This window comes from Marmota marmota, unplaced genomic scaffold (genome assembly GCF_001458135.2).
Source record: "Marmota marmota marmota unplaced genomic scaffold, marMar, whole genome shotgun sequence".
In the NCBI taxonomy this organism is placed as follows: Eukaryota; Metazoa; Chordata; class Mammalia; order Rodentia; family Sciuridae; genus Marmota; species Marmota marmota.
Genome location: NW_026000206.1, coordinates 8193751 through 8213230, shown reverse-complemented (window position 1 = coordinate 8213230; position 19480 = coordinate 8193751). Strand labels below are relative to the sequence as shown.

Here is a 19480-nt window from a genome sequence, read left to right as displayed (position 1 = left end):
TCATTCACTCACAAATGTTAAGCACACTATGCGCCAGTCACATGCCAACCACTGACAATGTGAAGATAAACCCCACACTATCCTTTCACTGCAGGGTCACAAGGTCTAGCAAATAGCATTGATGAGGCATACTACACATGCTCTGTGAATGTGCAAGGGACGAACAAGGAGACGGAACGAGAAAAACACTGAGGAATCTTCAACCTCATTAAAATGAAAATTAATTCACCATTTATGTATTAAAATTGAATATCGCCAGTGGCCCTGTCAACTAGTAAAATCCATTGGGAAAAAAGAATTCATATACTTAAAGATGTTCAGTGCAGTGTTATTTATTCAGAGAAAAAGGAGCAACTGAAAATTTGATAGTAGGGAAAAGATTATGTAAATTTTAGTTATATATTCAATCAAATATTGTATTCATCTAAATGGAAATTATGAAGAAGTTGCAATAATGCAAATACCCTATAGTGCTTATGACCATTAGAAATTGATGACTAATTGTATGTATAAAATAAAAACCAGTCAGAATATAACAAACTTATGATTATTGAGTTAGTTGAAAATGGAGATCACCCCCCCCTACTATCCACTAATATGTATGAGCTGTTCTGCTGCCTTTTGTAAGTTGAAAACCAAACACGATACAAGCAAATACCTGGCCAGGAAAAAAGGTTCTGAATGCCGACTTTGTCTTCCCCACTCTCCAGGGAGGGTCTTTTATTTATTTCTGGGTTCTGAGGTGGAAAATAGAAGCCTTGAAGGAGCAGAAGGAAGAAGAGACAGGGTTGAAGGAATGCAGACAAAGTTGCTGAATTAATTTGAAATTCCTTGATTTCAGTGGACTGTGTTCTTTTGACACAGAGGTGACGAATCACCCAAGTGGCTGCTTGATAATTAACATATTCTTACTGTTAATTAAGACAATAAAGCTAATGTAATCAAGAGAGTGTAGAAATAGATAACCCAGAGACAGACCTGCATGTGTGGTCATCTGGGGTCCAGCACAGGGCCACCAAAGTGGGGGAAAATGGTCCTGAACCTGTCGGGAATTCGCACAAAAATTCAATTCCAGAGGGAAATGTAGACCTCAACGTAAAGGTGAAAGTAATCAGGCTTTAGGAGATGATGTGGGGAAATGTTTTCAGATATGGGAGGAGGGGGATGTAAACCACTAACTAACCATAGAGGAAAAAGGTTTTGAGTTGAATTATTTTAAAATTAAATTGAAATCAAGGACTCCTGCTCATCCAAATTCATTATGTAAGATGATTAAAACATGAGCCACGGGGTGTCAGAGATAATAGATAGCTATCCAAACATGTGTGTGTGTGTGGGGGGGGTATGTAGCACAAAGGCTTTAGAGTCAGTATCCAGAGTATATAAGGTATTTCTAAAACTCAATAAGAACAAAATCAGTTTTAAAAGCACCAAAGACTGTAACAGGTCCTCAGATTCAACGGACAATAAATTTATGGAGAGATTCTCAAGTTCACTTGTCATTAGGGAAACGGAGGTTAAAGCTATAATGAGATATCACCACTAGAATGGGCAAAACGCAGGGGATGCAGCCAGGTGCTCTTGGAGATTTGGGGCTTTGGGCAATGTGGACACATTGCTAGTAGCCTTAAGAAGTGGCACAGGGGCTCTGGGAAACCACCGAGTGGTGGGGACCCAAGCTGAGCATGTGTGGGCCTGCGACCAGGTGTTCAATCCTTCTCTGTTCCCAGCTGGGTGCAGGCCTGTGGGCCCCATGACGGGTACTAGAATGTCCGTGACTGCATTTCCAGGGTGGCGTTAATAGGAAACAACCCCAAGTCCATCACAAGGGAAACAGCTGACCTTGTAGCACCTAGTGGGACAGAGTGCCACCACTCATGCAAGGTGGGCATGTGACATTAAGCAGGGGAGCCTGATGCAGAGGACGATGCACTGGGCTCTCCAGGCAGATGAAGCACCAGTTCTGACCAAAGTCAAATTGGTTAACTGGCGTTGAGAAGGAGGCCAGAGACCTAAGGGGCTGCAGACTTTTTTTTTTTTTTTAATCTGTGAGGTGATTCCCCAGATGAGCTCCCTTTGTTAAAATTACATAGTTGAACACTTGTGATATGTTCCCTTCTGTATGTAGGAGTCCAGGAAAAGAAATAGAGGTTGGACTTACAGTGCTCGCTGTTGTTAAGCAAATGCAGGATTTTATTTAAAACGAGGAAGGAAAGGCCTAGCTTATATCCACGTAAGCGGAAAATCAAACAAGTATAAATTAAAGTGGTAGCGGCAGGATCAAGGGTTTCTATAGAACAGGGTTGATTCAAATATAACAAGGGCTTGTGGGAGTTCAGAGGCCTCTGTCTTAGAGTTTACAGTAAGAATGTTCAGCGCCCACACCAGTGGTTCAGAGCCTTTGTGCCAAGGTCAAGGGCAAAGCCAGATAACAACAGCATGTCTCATTGATTCCAACGTGCACATGCTGTTGCATTTTAACATCTCTGAAATTGAGACGCGTCCTATCATGCGTAACACTTCACAATTAATGGTAGTGTCTTCCTTTCATGGGTCTAGAAAATAGTAATGCATCAGTATAAGATTGTGAGATTGAAAGGCACCTTCAATTTGATGAAATATGGTAATAAAATTACTTCTGGCTCTAAGATTCCCTCCTAAGCCTCACAGTGAGAGAGGCTTATTCCCTTAGGAAAGCATTTTCTGTCCTGATGGAGGATTGTTCCACAAGAGGGTCAGAAGGGGCCTCGTCCATTATGGGCACTCAATAAATATTAAGCATCAGCCATGGCACACCGCCAGTTCTGAATAAAAATTGGCATACGTTAACATTTATTGCTCATGGATTTTGTGACTGATGATCCTCCCCCCCCCCCCCCACGACTGTATAATCTATGCTCATAATAGCAAACCCAAGGTAGGACAGAGGAGAGCCTGTGGTGGTGGTTGCTTTTTGCTGTAGAGATAAGCACTGTGATGGAGAAGATCCTCCTGGGACATCCTATGTGAGAGAGGAGCCCGGGACACAGAACTCTTGCATAGCAAAGACCTGAGAAGCCTCCCTAGCAAATGAGGTAGAGTGTGGGAGAATGCTTCTCCTGCAGAGAATTGATTGGGGAGTTTTGTGTATCTGAGGTGCATGCCCAAAGACTGAATACTCCCCCGTGATGTACACACCTGCTAAGAAGATGGCTCTGGGTTAGAGTAGTCTAAGACCCCAAGCCAGGATGGCTCAGTCCAGTTGTTTGGGTCCAAGCCAGGCATGATGGGTAGGATGTCACAGTATCTTACAATGATACTCAGGTGGGTGGTGGTGTCTTGCCCTGAGACACTTGACTCACCATGATGCTTATTTTTGCTAGTTCGTAAGTAGAATATTCTTCTCACTGGTGCCCCGGGGAAAGGATCAAGTGCTGGTCTTTTGGCACTCTCTGGTTGGAGACCAAATTAGACCAAACCCTTGAAATTTTCTCAGTTGGGGGTTGGTAGCTAGAGTGGTTTGGGGAAGCTAAAGAGGAGATCAGGTCAAAGATAATTGGCCCAGCACATGGAGAGAAATTGGCAGTTTTTAACTGGGCATGGTGTGTTTTTTATTTCATGTCTCTTTGGGTTATGAGAATCTGGAGGAAGTTTCTAAAGGCAGAAATTGAGTTGGTTTGGTTTTCTGATAGATTTAGTAGAAATACAGTCCAGGGATTTTTGTGCCCCGTGGATGTTGTCATCCGTGTTAGATTAAATCAGCGAGTAGAACAGGGGAGGTGCAGGAAGCAAGAAGGTAGGTCCCTGTCAGTGTTGCAGGCTCTACTTTGCAAGGACACTGAAGGTCACTGGGTCCAGGAGAGGAGATTTGCTGCTATTTTTCTTTCTGCCTCAGATTCAGTTAGGATCCGACTAATAAAGGGCAAGGATCAAAAGGTTTTGCTCTTCCAGTAGCATAAATGGCCACAAGCTTGGCTTAAACTGTGACTAGCTATCAATTAAGGAGATGGATTGTAAAGACCAGGAAGACGAGGCTCACATACCCGAAAGCCTTACTTCTGACCTCAGAGTCAAGTTAGTGGACAAAGCGTCACCATGCTGCTGGCCAGGAGGGTGCTGGGGGCTCCGGGTGATTTTTGCCTGGCTGTCCTTAGTGCCTTTGCCTAGGCCTTTCTTCTCTTAAACTCTTCCATGGCCCAGCTCAGCCTCCACCTCTTACATGGACACACACCAGCCACGACAGGGATCTCTGGCGGATTCAGGGGGTGGGTGGAATCATATTTGAGGACTAACTGGCACACTTCTCCCCTACCTACTACCCCTACATTCATCAGATTCCTTAGGTGAGTCCCAAAGACCACTCCCCTGGGGCTGCTGGACATGGCTCACCTGCTGTGTGTTGGAAGAGGGCCCTGCAGGAAAGGAAGGAAGCCCAGGTGGAGACAAAGGCTTGATTAATAAGTGCAAAAGTCCCTGGTTTATGTGTGAGGCTAACACATCTGGATGCCTACTTGCAGAAGTAGTTTGTCCCACCCCTAGGTTAGAGAAAACTCTCAGAAGACAAGTCCACACAGAGAGAAGGAGCAGGAACCTGTCGACCACAACACCAGCGGCCAGGGGTACCGGGCATGTTATTGGCCAGTGGTCCAGCAGACACAGTGCTCGTTTGTGTGCAGAGATGTCGATCAGCCTCACATCTGGCCATCCCAGACACACTTCCTGATTAACAGTGCAGGACCTCAGAAGGCTCCTATCGCTGATGCCAAGATCTTGGACGCCAGTAGAGATGGTGGCAGCCTGTTGGGAAGGCCCTGGCACATGGTCACATTAGAACTGGGTGGAAAGTGCGTAGGGATTTCATGACACTTTAACCATGGGGTATCCTTGTAGGTGTGCAGAGCCTGACCTGGAGCCATTGGATTTTTCTCTCTCTTTCTCTCTGTCTCTCTCTCTCTCTCACCTTCTGTGTGCCTTTCTTTCTGTTCCGGGCAAGTTTCGTAGTGTTCTAAATACAGACTTTGTCTCTCTAGAGGGACAGAAATCATATCTCTTACTCCATCTTTGGTCTCTACAATGTCTTATATATCTCAGGTGCTAGAAAAAGACATTTGCTGAATAACTGAAGGAAACTTAAGGGTATTAGAACATAGGGATTTGAAATTAGCCAGTAAAATATATGGAAATTAAAAGTATGAGCTGAATCAGGTCATTTTATTTAGAGTTTATATTTTTACAGCCTTGCTCCAAAGGCATCTTTTATCAAGATGAAGTTTTCTGATGTCATGTTATGAAATATTACTAATAAGTATAATAATTGGGATTATAGCACTATCGCAGTCTTCTTCATACAACATTCAACAGAAGAGAGGGACTTTTCTGATTTATGGTCCCAGGACCGCACAAACCAAGGATGGATTGTTATAGAAACAGCAGCTGGTTGATGCCTTGTAGCTATACCCCTGGGTAGTTCCTCCCACCTGCCCCTGTGCTGGACCATGTGACTTGCTTTGGCCAGAGGGACATTAGCAAATAAGAAGTAAGCAGAAGTGTGAGAAGCCCCTCTGAGTTGGCCTTTTCTGAGAACCTCTGTGCCACTAAGCCCAGGCTGGCCTTCTGGAGGGTCTCAGCTGAGCACATGCGGAGAAGCCCAGCATCCCAGCTGCGGACCAGGCATTTCAGGGAGGCCATCCTTGACCACCTAGCCTCAGTCAACCCAGCCAGAGCCGAAGAAGCATCCCGCAATGCACAGGCATGAGGAATGAGCACGTGTTGCCTGACACTGTCCGAGTGCCAGCTGACACTCAGCTGAGCCCAGGAGCTGGCAGAGAGGAAGGGGTGTTGCTCCTGCTGTGTTCCACAGATACTCTCGGATGCTGTCACAGTGTGACGCTGATGCTGCTGTTCCTTCTAGTTCTGTCACACCTATTAGAAGGATGGCACTGAGGTCCCCTAGTGATGTCCTTTCCATTCACTGTCACCCCTCCGGTTTCATGAACCTTCTCTGGTGTTGAAAGCCCGAGCCAAGGGCAGGAGGCCACGGGGGGATTTGGCCTCACTGAGGAGCACCCTCAGCATGGGTTGGCTGGTCTCTTCAGCGGGATGCCTGGCTCCCCATCTCGACCTGCGTGACAACCTCAGCCCACAGCCGGGGAGGGCAGAGGTAACCTGACTTCGCTTAGCTTCCAGATTCAGCAGGAAGAGATACACACTTCCATGGGCTTTCGTATGCCTGTCTCTGAGTGCATGGAGCAAAGACATGATGTCACAGGGCTTTCATTCCTGTCCTACCCTGGTGGCCTTGGGTGAGTTGTTCGATCTCTGTGGCTTTGTCGGTAAGGCAGGGATGATAAGCCCTTGACTTGGACCAGGGGTGTCCCGGGTGCTCCGTGTAGTGATCGCTGTGGTCTCACTCTGTCCCTTCACATTTCACACCTTCCCTGGAACGTGCTGTGCTACTGCACTGCCTTTTCCTGACGTCCTACCTGCAACCCAGGGAGAGGAGAGGGTGCTGGGAACAGGTGGCCCTCTGTATTCATGGAGAATAGAAAATGGATCTTGAAGGACGAGGAGGAGTGACACCAGTGTCCACAGAGCCCTTGGTCTCCCAGCTTCCTCTGGAGGGGGGAAAGGTGGTTCCTTGTGAATTTGATCTATCCTGTTTTGAAGAAGTTGCTGGTTGCTTTTTAAAAACCAGCCCTGGCCAGAGCTCATTTGTGTATAGTAATCTAAATGGGGAAAAAAAAATCTCTGTGTAGAATCTGACTTTTAAGTTGCTGCATACAGTTTTTCAGATTTGAGTTTGTAATTGAAAACATTTGTGTCAGTGGAGTAAAATGGTCATCTGTAGCTTTGGTCTTTGGATATCATTTGACTTGTGGCAGGAGTGTAGAATCATAATTTTATAGATTAGTGCCCATAATATCTTAGATGCTAATGGGAAGGTGTTTGCCTTCTGTTCAAGGTATAAGTGAGTGTGCTTTCTGAATAATAAGGATCAAGGGTGTGTGGAGTCCAGCGCTTGGCATGCCTCACTGGGTACCACCCCCAGAACTCAAGGCCGGCTCTGCTTTAGTATGTAACACACCATAACTGCTGTTAGGGCAAGTTTTTCTCCTATAAATGACTCAGTTAACATTTCCAACATGCTGGAAGCAAAAAAAGTGTTAATTGACTGCTAATTATTAATAGCACATATGCAGCACATTCTCTTTTTAGAAATGCATGAGTGTTGGCAGTCCTCCCCAGAACAGGTCATGTTAGGTGTTTACCGTGTCTTATTCCAGACCTTGAGGTTTGGGTGGTTGGACTCTGAAGAGTGAAAGGAGTAGCTTAAATGCTGTTGAACTGTTAGAAAACACTGTAGTCCCCTGAGAAGTCTAGAGTCCTCAGACAGTGCTGTTGGGAATGCAGAGGTCTAATTTTCTGCATTTCTGCTTTAAGAATAAAACAAACAAATTCTGCTGTCTCCATTTTATCCAGCATCGCCAAGAATTCTGAGCTCCTCTGGATGACTGGCAAAATGGGTGTGTGTGTGTGGGGGGGGAGGGAGAGATGGGGGACCCGAGTGGAGGGGTCTGGAGACAAAGCCATTCTGATGAGTGTCGCTCACAGGCGGATGATGTGCCTTTATGGTCCTTTCCGTGTTGTCCACTGGAAACTTCTACGATGACAGAAGTGTGTTTCATCTTCTGTTCATCCAGTGTGGAAGCTAAGAGCCACGTGTGACTACGGAGCACTTGAAATGTGTCTGGTGTGACTGAGCAACTGAATGCTTAATTTAGTCTCCTTTTAATTAATTCAGCTTTTCTAATCACGTATGCCTGGTGGTGACTACATTGGACAGGACAGCTCTAGAGCATGCAGGATTTGTGTGTAGAATTTGTCTGAGTTCCACATGTGCTACTTGGGACCACTACTACTCTGGGTCCTTAGAGCCCAGAGAGAACTCCAGAAATGGTCAGGTGTTAGGGAAAGAGTTCTAGAAGGTTCCCTTCACCATGTGGCCCCTAGAGTGGGGAGTTCAGAGAGTGGATGGAAGCTCGTCTAGTAGAAACCCTGCCTTAGGAATGTGCAAGGATGAGCAGAGAGCCTTAGTGAAAAGACACATAACAACAGGAGCTGGCAGGGCGAGGAAATGCGAATCCTCAGGCAATGCTAGTGGGAATGTAAATAGGGCAGCTGCTTTGGGAAATCATCTGGCAGTTCCTCAAAAGGATAAACCTGGAGTTACCATGTGACCCGGCAGTTCTACCCAAGAGAAATGAAAACATATGTCCACATAAAACTTGTACACAAATGTTCGCAGCGGCATTATTCATAAGAGCCAAGAAGTGGGAATGAATCAGACATCTATCAACTGATAAATGGATCAATAAAATGAGTTCAATTCATACAATAGAATATTATCTGGCAATAAAAAGGAATGGAGTCCTGACCTCTGCCACTACACGGATGAATCTCAAGAACATTACGTTAAAGCAAAAGAAGCCGGAGGCAGTGGACTCCACATTTATGATTCCATTTCTATAAAATGTCCAGAGTAGGGGAATCCATAGAGCCAGAAAAGAGCTTAGTGCTGCCTAGGGTGGGGGAAGTGGGAATTGGGAAATGCCTGCTGATGTAGGAAGCTTCTTTTTGGAGTTATGAATATATTCTACATCCAGATAGTGGCAAGGTCGAATAACTGAAAACACTAAAAACCATTGATTTATGCACTTTAAATGGGTGAATTATATGTAAATTACATCTAATTCAAGTTGCTATACTTAAAAATAGCCTCAGTAGAAATAAAAGACAAGTGAAAACAAGGAAAGGAAAACAGAATCCAGAGAAGTCCCCCTGCTCCTCCAGGTGCAGGACCTGATCTGGGGACTGTGGCTGAGTTCCCACATGGGCCTCCTCTGTGCTGCCCCACTGCTGCCTTGTCCTGCGTGTGCCTCTGGGTGAGGGGAGGTCTGATTACAGCTATTGATTAAATAATGACTAGGGGAGTCAATTAATTCCCATCCTAAAGTGTTTTGAAGCTTCTGATTTAATATGTGGAGAGAACTGCAATGAGAATCCATGTTCCATTTTTTTCATCCAGTGAACATTTAATGAGTGCCCCCTGTGTTCTGGGCCTCTCCTCCTCCCTGGGGGACACAAGGAGGCGCCTGCCCTCCCCGAGGCCTTCCCATGGCTGAGGTCTGGCAGGGGACAGAACGCACTCTGCGTAACTTTATGTTTAAAATGGGGCCATTTAGAAGCTGTTGGGGGATGATCCCCAGCCCCCAGGCTCCTGTCAAAGGTGGGCACAGAAGGCCAGGTTTCAGAGCCTAGAGGGCGGGAGGCAAGGAGGAACAGAGGGATAGCCCCTGGCACCTGGACTCGGCCAGCCCAGAGGCCAGCAGAGGAGCACAGGAACAGATACCTGATTCCCTCCCTCCTGAACCTGACCCAGGGTCCCCTCCCCAGGTGAACACAATGGGAAGCCAGGGGCAGGGGAGCCCATGGACATGGCCCCTATAGGTCAACCTGCCAGGACCGGGCCCTGATGGGCAGAGGTGGGGTGGATCTGGAGTGGTGGCCACACACACAGAAAACAGAGGCAGAATGCTCAACGTGACGAAGGGGACTCTTCTCAGCCCGACGCTGGAGGTCTTGAGGGCCTGAGGAGGAGCAGACCCAGGATGACACTGCCTGGACAGGTGGAGGTCAACGTGAGGTCAGTGGTCCTGGCAGGGCTGCTCCGGCCAAGTGTGGGCAGATCCTGATGTGATCCATGGAATTGGGCTCAGCTCACATCCGTCACACCGCTCCTGCCTCATCTCAGCCCAGGTGGGGGCCTTTGCTCCTGCTGAGCCACATCCCTGGGCTGTCATGGCTGGTGTCTGCTGTGACCCTGTCCCTCTGATCTCTACTCACATGCTGCCCTCGCAGGGGTCCCTGGTCACCACCCTACACCAGGCCCTGGGAGATACTCCTGGCCCCGCCCCCACTCTCCCCCATGGCACACTGTCAACCAGGTGCTGCACTAAAGGACTAAGGCGACCTGTGTCATTGTCACCCCCATTTTGAAATGGAAGAAAGGACTAAAACTCTTGCCCAAGGCCACACAGCCCTGAGTTGCAGACAGCAATTTTTAAGCCAATGTTCTCTAGGTTTGTCACCCGGAGTTCTGTGTCCTCTTTAAAGTCACTGGGGACCCCAAACAGTTTATGAGTTCATGTGGTCAGTATCTATCCATTTATCTGAAGTAGGAGTTAAATGAAGAAAAATGAGGATATTAATTTATTGGCTCACTTAAAATAAAGCAGTGAACTTATTGCTATTAATCATAAGCAGGTTAAAATTTTATGTAAGTTGAAAAAAGGCTTTTTATCAAAAATAATAATATTTTTGTTCAAACATCATGAGACGTCTGGCACTGTGTGACAATTCTACACACCTCTTTAATGTCTGGATCACAGAAATAACTGAGTTCTCGTATCTGCCTCTTCCTGCACTCTGTAGCAGTGGTTTCCTGGGTTGAATTATATGAAGAAAATCAGCACACACATATGTAGTTGGAAGAGGAAGGATAGTGCGACTGTCTTTTCAGGAAATTTTGGATATTCTTATTTCATACTACACCAAAATTCGATAAGGGGTGTTTTCTTTTTCTAATTTTTTTGGTGGTAAAAAGCAGTTCACATGAAATGGGCCTTTGTAACCCCTGTTAGGGTGCTAGGCAACCCCTCCCCATCCATCCAGTGCTTTCTCCTCGTATGACTGAAACTGTCTCCACGAAGCACTGAGCCCTTCCTCTCCCACCCAGCCCAGGTGACCACCACTCTCCTCCTATCTCCACAGTGCTGACCACTCTAAGGACCTTGGGTAAGTGGAATTGTACAGTACTGGTCTTTTAGAGATTGGCTTATTTCACTTGGCATAAAGTGACAAGTGGTATCTTCTTAAATGTTAGCTGTAATATCAAATGTGAAGCCACATTAGTGACACTCTCTTAATTTGTTACCTTAAAACCCATTGGTAGATCTGACACTATGAATGAATCTTTTATCCATGTGTGATTTGGTAAGGCCCTGCATTGGTGATTTGGGAAATATTGATTTCCTGAGTTACGAAGATTTCCAAAATGTTGACACTTTGTATTTTACAACAAAAACAAAAATTCATGAATCTTTCCGAACTCATCAGAAAAGTCCCTAATTACTAAGAAGCTGTCAGGCTCCAGGAAGTGTACATGAAGTTTCAAAATTCTAATTTTACTTGAAAGTTCAAATTGGATCACTGACAACTAAGAGTATCAGACGTTTTCTTTAATGTCAGGCTCACTTTTATTTGTTTTGGGAAACCTGTTGGCCAGACACCCAGGTCTGATGCCCGGGGTCTGTCTGCCCCCCTTCTCCCACAGCGGAGTGACAGTCCATGAAAATGGGAGGTAGTTAGGGCTGTAGCTCATCAGAGAGCCATTCCACAAGAGTTTTTCATCAAAGAAGTCAGTGTGCTGCGACCTGCGTGAACTTTCCGTTTCGTCACCCGGGAGTGAGATGGCGAGGACTCAAGAGTAGCTGTGGAATAAAATCTAACAATTTTTCTTGCATCATCAGGAATACTGTTGAGTGAAGTTGGCAGTTTTTCTTTTGTTTTATGCTGAGTGTGTGGTGGTAAAGAGCACAATGACCACTAGAGACTGGGGTGCCACTGCCTGGAGTCCTGGTAAAGGGTCAGGCCTTACCCGCCATCACCTTACCTATCAGTGCAGACGTCAGCTGGGTGGGGCAGAGCACACCTTGATAATGTCCACCCTGTGGAGTCCTTAAGGGTCAAGGGCGCCACAGCTGAAATGTGTCCCCCAGAGTTTATGTGTTGGATCCTTGATCTCCAGCAGCAGTTGGGAGGGCCCTCGGGAGTGGACAGGTGTCACTGTGGTGGGAGTGGGTCCCCCAGCTGCCTTGCTCTGTCCTGCTTATTGCCCTTCCCTCTCCACCATGGGCTGATGCAGTGGGAAAGCCCTTGCTAGAGGCCTGCACCTTGATGTTGAACTTCCTGACCTCCAAAACTGCAAGAAGCAAATTTCTTTTCTTTATGAATTGCCCAGTCAGTGGTATTCTGTCACAGCAACACAAAACAGACTAAGACAGAAATACGATACAGGGAAATGAGGTTGCTCCAACAGATACCTGACCATGTGGAAGTGTCTTTGCAATTGGGTAATGGGTAGAGGTGGACAAATTTGAAGGGACAGCTAGGAAAAGCCTAGATTGACCTGAATGGAGAACTAAAGGTGATTCTGAAAGTCTGATACTTCAGCAATCCCTTCAGTGGTTGTGATCAGAATTTTGGAAATATGGAGTGGACAGGGCATTCCAATGAGGTTTAAACAGAAATGAGGAACAAGGCATGGGACATGGGAGTGAAGGCCATTCTTATTATACAATTGCCAAGAACCCAACAAACCACGTCCTGGGCCTTGCACTGTGGAAGGTAGATTTCAAGAGTGATGGACTAGGATGTCTGGTGGAAAGAGTTTCTAAGGAAAACCCTGAGGAGCTGTGCGACTGCTTCAGACTGTACACAGTAAGATACAAAAGGAGCGGAATGACTCAAGGTTGGGATTTATAATTAAGAGACGCAGAACAGAAAGACTGGAACATTTGCAGCCTGACCATGTAAAGAGTGAGAAGATTTGTAGGAGAACAAACCCAGGGGGTGCTGAGGAGGTTGGCCCAGGCAGGAGGGAGCCGGGATGGAAGGTGAGACACCTCTCAGGAAGTTCAGAGAGCTTCAGGGCTGTGCTCCAGAGCCGGAGGAGGCTGTCACTCCCGAGGACCAGCGCTGACCGTGGTGCCATGGCAGTGGGCCATAACTGTTTTCTCCCACCGGGTTGCAACATCAAAATGATTTATTATACAAATTGTAATCTACATGGGTGACATTATTCATCTTTGAAAAAAATTTTTGTTTGCTCTTTTTAGTTATACATGATAGTAGAATGTGTATTGACACTTGTACACACATGGAGTGTGACTTCCCATTCTGTGGTTGTAGGAAATGTGGGCTACACGGGTCCTGGATTCACATATGAACACAGGATAGTGTGTCCGATCCATTCTACTGTCTGTCCCATTCCCACCCCCGTCCCTTCCCCTCCTTCCCCTTGGTCTAATCCAGTGAACTTGTATTTTCCCCACTCCCCTCACTGTGGGTTAGCATCCACACATCAGAGAGAACATTCGGCCTTTGGTTTTGGGGGTTGGCTTACTTCACTTAGCAGGAAAGTAAAAATATGGAAACTTCACGAAGGTGTGTCATCCTCATGCAGGGGCCTTGCTGATGTTCTCTGTGTCATTCCAATTCTAGTCTATGTGCTGCCAAAGCGAGCTCTGTCACTCATCTTCTTAATGTTTCACACCTCAAAGGGCACGATCACACTTGCAGTCACAACAGTTATTCTGCTGGGTAGAAAATCGCTCACACACTGTGGCTGAACTCTTGAGCACGCCTGAGTCCCCAGGACACAAAATGCTGGGACATCAGCTGCGTGGTCTCTGAACTGCGTGGCGGATGAGCTCTTCGTCCACTTAATTTCAAGGTTACCAATTTGGGTCTCCCTCTCCTTCAATTTATGGGTGGGATTTCTGAATTTTAAGATCACATTTTGGTCTTTCTGAGTGGTCAAATCCAATTCCTGTTGGTTACCTTCAGGTCTTCCTCTGGACCCTCTCTCTGGCCTCTTGATCGGTGAGGAGCTGCCTTTCCCAGACCTCTGGTTGCTTCTCCACTCTGGGGTGCTGATTTTCAAATCCAAGGCTCTTGTTGAGCCTCCAGCCTGGGGTGCCAGAGGCGGTGGTGCCAGGTGCCAGCCCTGCTGGGGACGGCTCAGCACCTCTATCTCTCAGCACAGGTTCCCTGCAGGCCCCAGCAGGACACCTCAGAGCGCACCCTTCTCCTTGGCTTCATGGGATGGTCAGCACCTTCTCCAGGGCTGAAGGTGGGGGGATTCACCCATCTTTCCCCCTCTTCTTCATGTCTTCCCTGGTCTACTTATATAGGCTCCTCCTCCTCAGGGCTCTACACGGACAGTTCCTCTCCACCAGTCCCGGGGAACTCACTCTGCAGCCTGCAGGGTTTTGGTCTGCAGCTCCCCCCAGGCCCAGATTGGTGCCTCTCAGCTGAGGGCCCTGAGCTAGCACTGGGACCAGCTTCACGTGGTCTTCGGCTTGTCACCCTGAAGCGTGTGCTCCTTGGAGGGTGGAAATCACTCGTATTCATGACTTTTGGTCCAACTCTGGCTCTCCTTAGAATCTAAGAAGCCGTTTTCAGAGTGAAGTTTTGTTTCTCTCCTCACAGGGCTAGAAGTGACCATTAGGTGACTTGTGTGACTGAAGACACAGAGGACGTGTTTGTCTGAATTGGAACATTCTCAGTGAGGATTGAGTCCTGGGAGTGAGTGATCTGTGTTGTGGTAGTTATCTTCTGCAGCTAGTTACAGCTGTTCCCTGAGACTTCCTCGTGTGGCACCCATTCGAAAGTGCACGGGGGAGTGAAATGCCTACACTCCCTGCAGGGGCTCGGGGCCCAAATCCCATTAGTGGAAAAATGCTCTATCGTGAACACGGGCCGTATCTCACCTGATTAAACTGTCAGCTCTTATTAAAACAGATCCATGTGGCTATAGACATTCAAGCTTGGTGTAGCTCGTAGGAAAGTATTGGTAAATTATTACCCCAGTAAGATCTGCGCCTATTAGCAGAGCTTCAGCTTGTCTGACCCTTAGGATGTTGAGAGAAGTGGTAAAAACCAATGTCTGTGACTTCCTAGGGGAAAAATTCCCCTCCAATTTGGTGGTGGTCTGGGGCGGGGAAGACCTAGTGCCCACGTGTGCGATTCTGGGTCCCTGGGTCATCTTCTAGTGTGCAGAAGCTTGAGCAATTTCCACTCTATCTTTTGGAAAAACACATTCATATGGGATCGTATTTTTTTCCCTTCAACTAAAGATCAAGTCTGAGAAAGAAATTGAGGAGCCAAGATAGGCAAACCATTCAGACAAAAACACGGGAGGAATTACCGGGGGCGGGGGGGGGCCCTTCCTCCCTCCCTTCCTTGTCTGGAACGTGGTTCAGGAGAGGGCTCTCAGGTGATGCTCGGGAGACGCAGAAGTTCCAAGGGCCAGTCGGGCAGAAGGTCAGGCTCAGGTGGCCACCAGAGGATTCGTGGCCACATGATTTCTCCAAATCTGTGCTTCTGGAGGAGCCTGAAGGAGCTGAGCATGGAGAGAGCTGTGCCTGGGTCCTGCAGCAGCAGCGTCCCTTCTCCAGGGGGTCCAGCCCGCACCTCTCTGGCTCTGTGCCCACGCACTCTGGGTGAGCTCAGGTGTCTTCCCTGCCCTGCATCAATCTCCAAAGTCAAGTTGTCTTTGATGGCCGCTCCTTCCTCACCTGCACCACATCCCCCAAATCCTAACTTTCCTGCTGGTTCAGCAACACCCCTGGGAGGGCTGTTAGGCCTGGAAGTTATGTAAGACCCCTTCCCTAGACACAAAGGGTTGATACATCTAAGAGTGACAGGGAGTTGGGCTGTTTTCAGCGCTGTGTGTTCGGACACACTCTGTCTCCCCGCTGGCCTGGGAGCCAAGGGCAACCGTTAGCCCCTTTCCTAGGAAACTGAGTCCTGGGGGACTTGAGCAGCTCACCAGCTTACTATTCACCTATGACATCGGACTACCTGGGTGGCTTCCAGTTCTCACCTCCAGGATGGAGCCCTCCCCAACTGCCCTCTCCTCCCACCTCTGTCTCTCTGCCTCCCAGCTCCATCTCACACACACAGACACACACAGACACACACACACACACACACACACTCAGGCCCTCTCTTCTGTCTTGTCATTCTGTGGAACTGCATCACCCATATTCCCATCACCCATGTGTTTTTCTGGTATTTGAAAACTACCCTCTAGGGATATATTTCAGCAACAGGGTGAATAGATACCACTATTCTTCATCAAGGCAGAGACCTGTCCCCCTGCCTCATTATTTCTCTTTGTGGAACTAAGGACAACCAAGACCCCGCAAGCTAGCTGTGACACACTGCCACTCAGAAGGCCCGTCTTGCTGTTAAGTTCAGTTGCCTCTACCAGGAGACGTATGCACTTCCAGATGGCATTTCAAACACATTTGTTGATGTGGGCTCTGTGCAGGCGAGGAAAGCAGACCCTGCTCTGAGTGTCCCTGGGCACGCACGGCTCTCATCTAAGGGCCGGTGCTCTGGGCCCTGAGGTGTTCCCAGAGGACTGCTTAGCTGTTGAGATCCAGGCTGAGCCCCTTCCCAGCTGGGTGATCTTGGGGTCTCAGTGAATCTCCACTCTCCCTGTGGGAATGAGGTAAGGTTTCCTTGGATGCTCAGAGCAATAGCACCCCCCCCCCGCCATTGCCAGCATCAGTGACTAGAACCCTGTCCCTAGACTCACAGTGGCTCTGTTGGGACGGCTTCCCCTGGTTAAGGGAAGAATTTCCTGGTGGCACCCAGCACCCCAACTGTAGCTCACAGCCCAGGAAGAGGTGTTGAGATCACACCACGTCTCTGTTTGGAGACGGGATTGTTCAGAAGGGCTCGCACTGAGGAATGAGCGGAGGGTTGAGGAACCCTCTTCCTGGAGCTGGATCCCGGGCCCCCTTGGGAGGTGCTGGTTTCAAGAGGACCCTCCCACAGCAGGTGGAGAGTGGCTGCTTGAACGTCCCCGCCCTTTCCTAGTGAGGCTCTGGCCTGGCAGTGGTCAACCTCCAAGCCCTGGGCCGCATTTGGAGTTGAGTCAGCAGTAGATGAGCCAGTGGTCAGGGCAGAGCCTCCTGTGCTGGTTTGCTCCCTAGCACACCAGCAAGCACAAGGAATGCCACACCCACGGTGACAGGCCACGTGACCTCAGCATCCTGGGTCTCAGCCTTGATCCATCATTCCAGGAAGGCGACTTGGGGTTCTTTGGGGTCCAGGCTAGAGAGTGAGCGTGGGGGCAACCTTTGAGCAAGAGACCTCATCTGATACCTGAATTTTGGGGTGTCACCAGAGAAGTCACCTTATTCAAGTCAAGTAATTTAAGCCAGGTAAGTCGAGCGCGATAATCGGTGCTTAAGTACCAAAAACAACCAGAGGCTGGAAAAGTGATTGTTTGAGGTGAAGCATCACATAAGACGCTCTGGGAAAGATTAAGACCAAGACAACACAGTCCTGTCCCTGGTGTCCCTCAATCAAAGTAAAGCTGCCCTCACTCAAACCTGTGCCTGAGGAGACCCCACACATGCGCACCTGGGGAAACACCCACCACACACACACTCATGCCTGCACGGGCATGCAAACACACACACATGCGAGGGTGCAGGCATGTATACACACACAATCCTGAGGAAACTCACACACATATACACACATGTCCGGGGAAACGCAGCCTCTGTCTCTCTGCCTCCCAGCTCCATCACACACACACACACACACACACACACACACACACACACACACACACTGTCTCAGGCCCTCTCTTCTGTCTTATCATTCTGTGGAATATACTTGCATACACATACACTTGCACACACATGCCCAGACAGATGCCTGAGGGCACACACACTCGTGTGCACACACACATTCCGTCTTGGTCTGTAGTGCAATCAGAAGTTTCCATCTGAGCGGAGATGGCGTGGTATCTTCAGTGCAGTTTGAAAGAGCCCTGGCTCCTGGGGCGGGGCTGGGGCCGCTCCTCTGTGTCGCTTGTGGTTGGCTTCCCTTGCTCAGCCGTGGGTTACCCTGACCTTCTCACAGCCTGTGTTTGTCCCTGAGACCCTCGTCTCTGCACACAGCAAGGCTTCTGCACACGGTAGGTGCAGGGACGTTGCCATCTGACTGGCCAAGAGAGCACATGGCACCCTTGCCCTGGAGGCTTTCCGTAGCCTCTCCCGGCAGCCAGACCTGCGCAGCCTGGGCAGCGGGGCTCAGCTGCTGCCCCAGCCCATGGGCCACCTGGAGACCTCTTGGCCAAGCACCACCTGCACACACGCACGCACACGCATGCACAGGAGCCTGTCCACTTTACTGAACCCTCTCTGCCTAAGTCATTTAACTGCAGTGGCCTACAATAAAATTCTTGAGAGAAAGATAGATATGTACATCTTAGAACTTACAGTGTGCTAGGAAGGACAGCGAATGACGAAGCGGAGGGAAGGGCAGGGCTTGCTCGCCTCCTTCTGGCTTCACAGGGTCAAAGGTGGTCTCCTACCAACCCAGTGAGTGCCTTCCTGCAGGAGACCAAAAACCAAACGCCACCCACCAAACTCTCTTCCCTTCCCTTAGTGAAATAGTGTTTGCTGCGTAATGAGAGGAGGAAGCAATTTAATTAATATTAACAATTGTCAGGGATTAGTGTCCAAATCCCCCGTTACCAATTTGTCTAATACACCTAATTGTGTGTGCGGCTGTGGGTGAAGCACTTCAAAACCGACCAGACTTGGGGCAGGCACATGGGAACGGCGTCCCTCGGTCTCTGAACAGAGTGCCCCAGTCCTGCCCAGCCGCTGCCCCCGTCTCTCCTGGGGTCTGCCCTTCCATCCGTGAAGCTCTCTGGGAGGTTGCCAAGTTTGTCTTTCAACAGTGGAACTCCAGCATTCTTACCTCCAGCACACGGGGTCTCTGCTTCCCGCACAGGGGAGACCTTTCCAGAAGGAGCCAGGACTGGGGAAACGCCAGGCAGGCTGAAGCGGAGGCTGTGTCCCCAGCAGAATGCGTTCAGGTTTGTAGGTTATGGCAGTGAGGGGTTTGCAGCCCGGATACTCACAGGAAGGTGTGCCGGGAGGGGACAGGTGACCTCCTGAACCAGCAGATCCTTCCTGTGTGTGTGGAAGAGAGAGGCGGTGGGGAGGGAGGAGATGGAGAGAGGGAAGGAAGCAAAAGAGAGAAAGGAAGAGAGGAAAGGAGGGAGGGAAAGAAGAAAGAAAAACCAAGAGGCTTGCTCCCCCAGGTCTCACCCATCCTGTGCCAGAGACGGGAACATGTCCCAGCAAGCTCCTTCATTTCACTCAGTTTCGACAGCCTGCTTAAAACCACCTTAGAAATGCCACCGAGAATAGGCACACCCTTGAGTTGGTGACGGCTTCCCTCCCAAGGACCAGCTCACACACCAGCTGAGCCGGTGACCTGGTGCTGAAAGGGGCACAGTGACAGGTCTGCTACAGGAGGAGGCAGGACTGTGAGAACCCAGGAGAGCTCAGGTGGGGGTGGGCACCGCCCTGATGGGTGCTTAAATCACACTGCGCTGGGCCGCCTGGCTGGAGGACAGGGCGCGTTTTCCTCCCAATATCCACTTTCTGTTCTTTTGGTGATTAAAGATATGAATTCTTGTGTGGTCAGATGATTGGACATCTAGAAAATAAAAACAGAAGAAAGGTGTCAGGAGAGGGCTCACTGTTTCTCCCCCTCTTCCAAGAAAAGCGCACAGGATGGACTCACACACCTGGATTTGGAGCCCGCTGCCGGGGGGGGG

General features: G+C 48.8%; 1 protein-coding gene and 1 non-coding gene across 9 annotated transcripts in view; one reads left to right on the top strand and one right to left on the bottom strand.

Annotated features, from left to right (window-relative positions):
• The window catches only part of CUNH10orf90 (chromosome unknown C10orf90 homolog), a 278495-nt gene that overhangs the window by 125513 nt on the left and 133502 nt on the right, over window positions 1-19480 (top strand). The window lies entirely within an intron of this gene.
• LOC125612757 lies at window positions 13241-13344 on the bottom strand. The gene has a single exon (XR_007343232.1). It is a non-coding gene; the product is annotated as a U6 spliceosomal RNA (small nuclear RNA).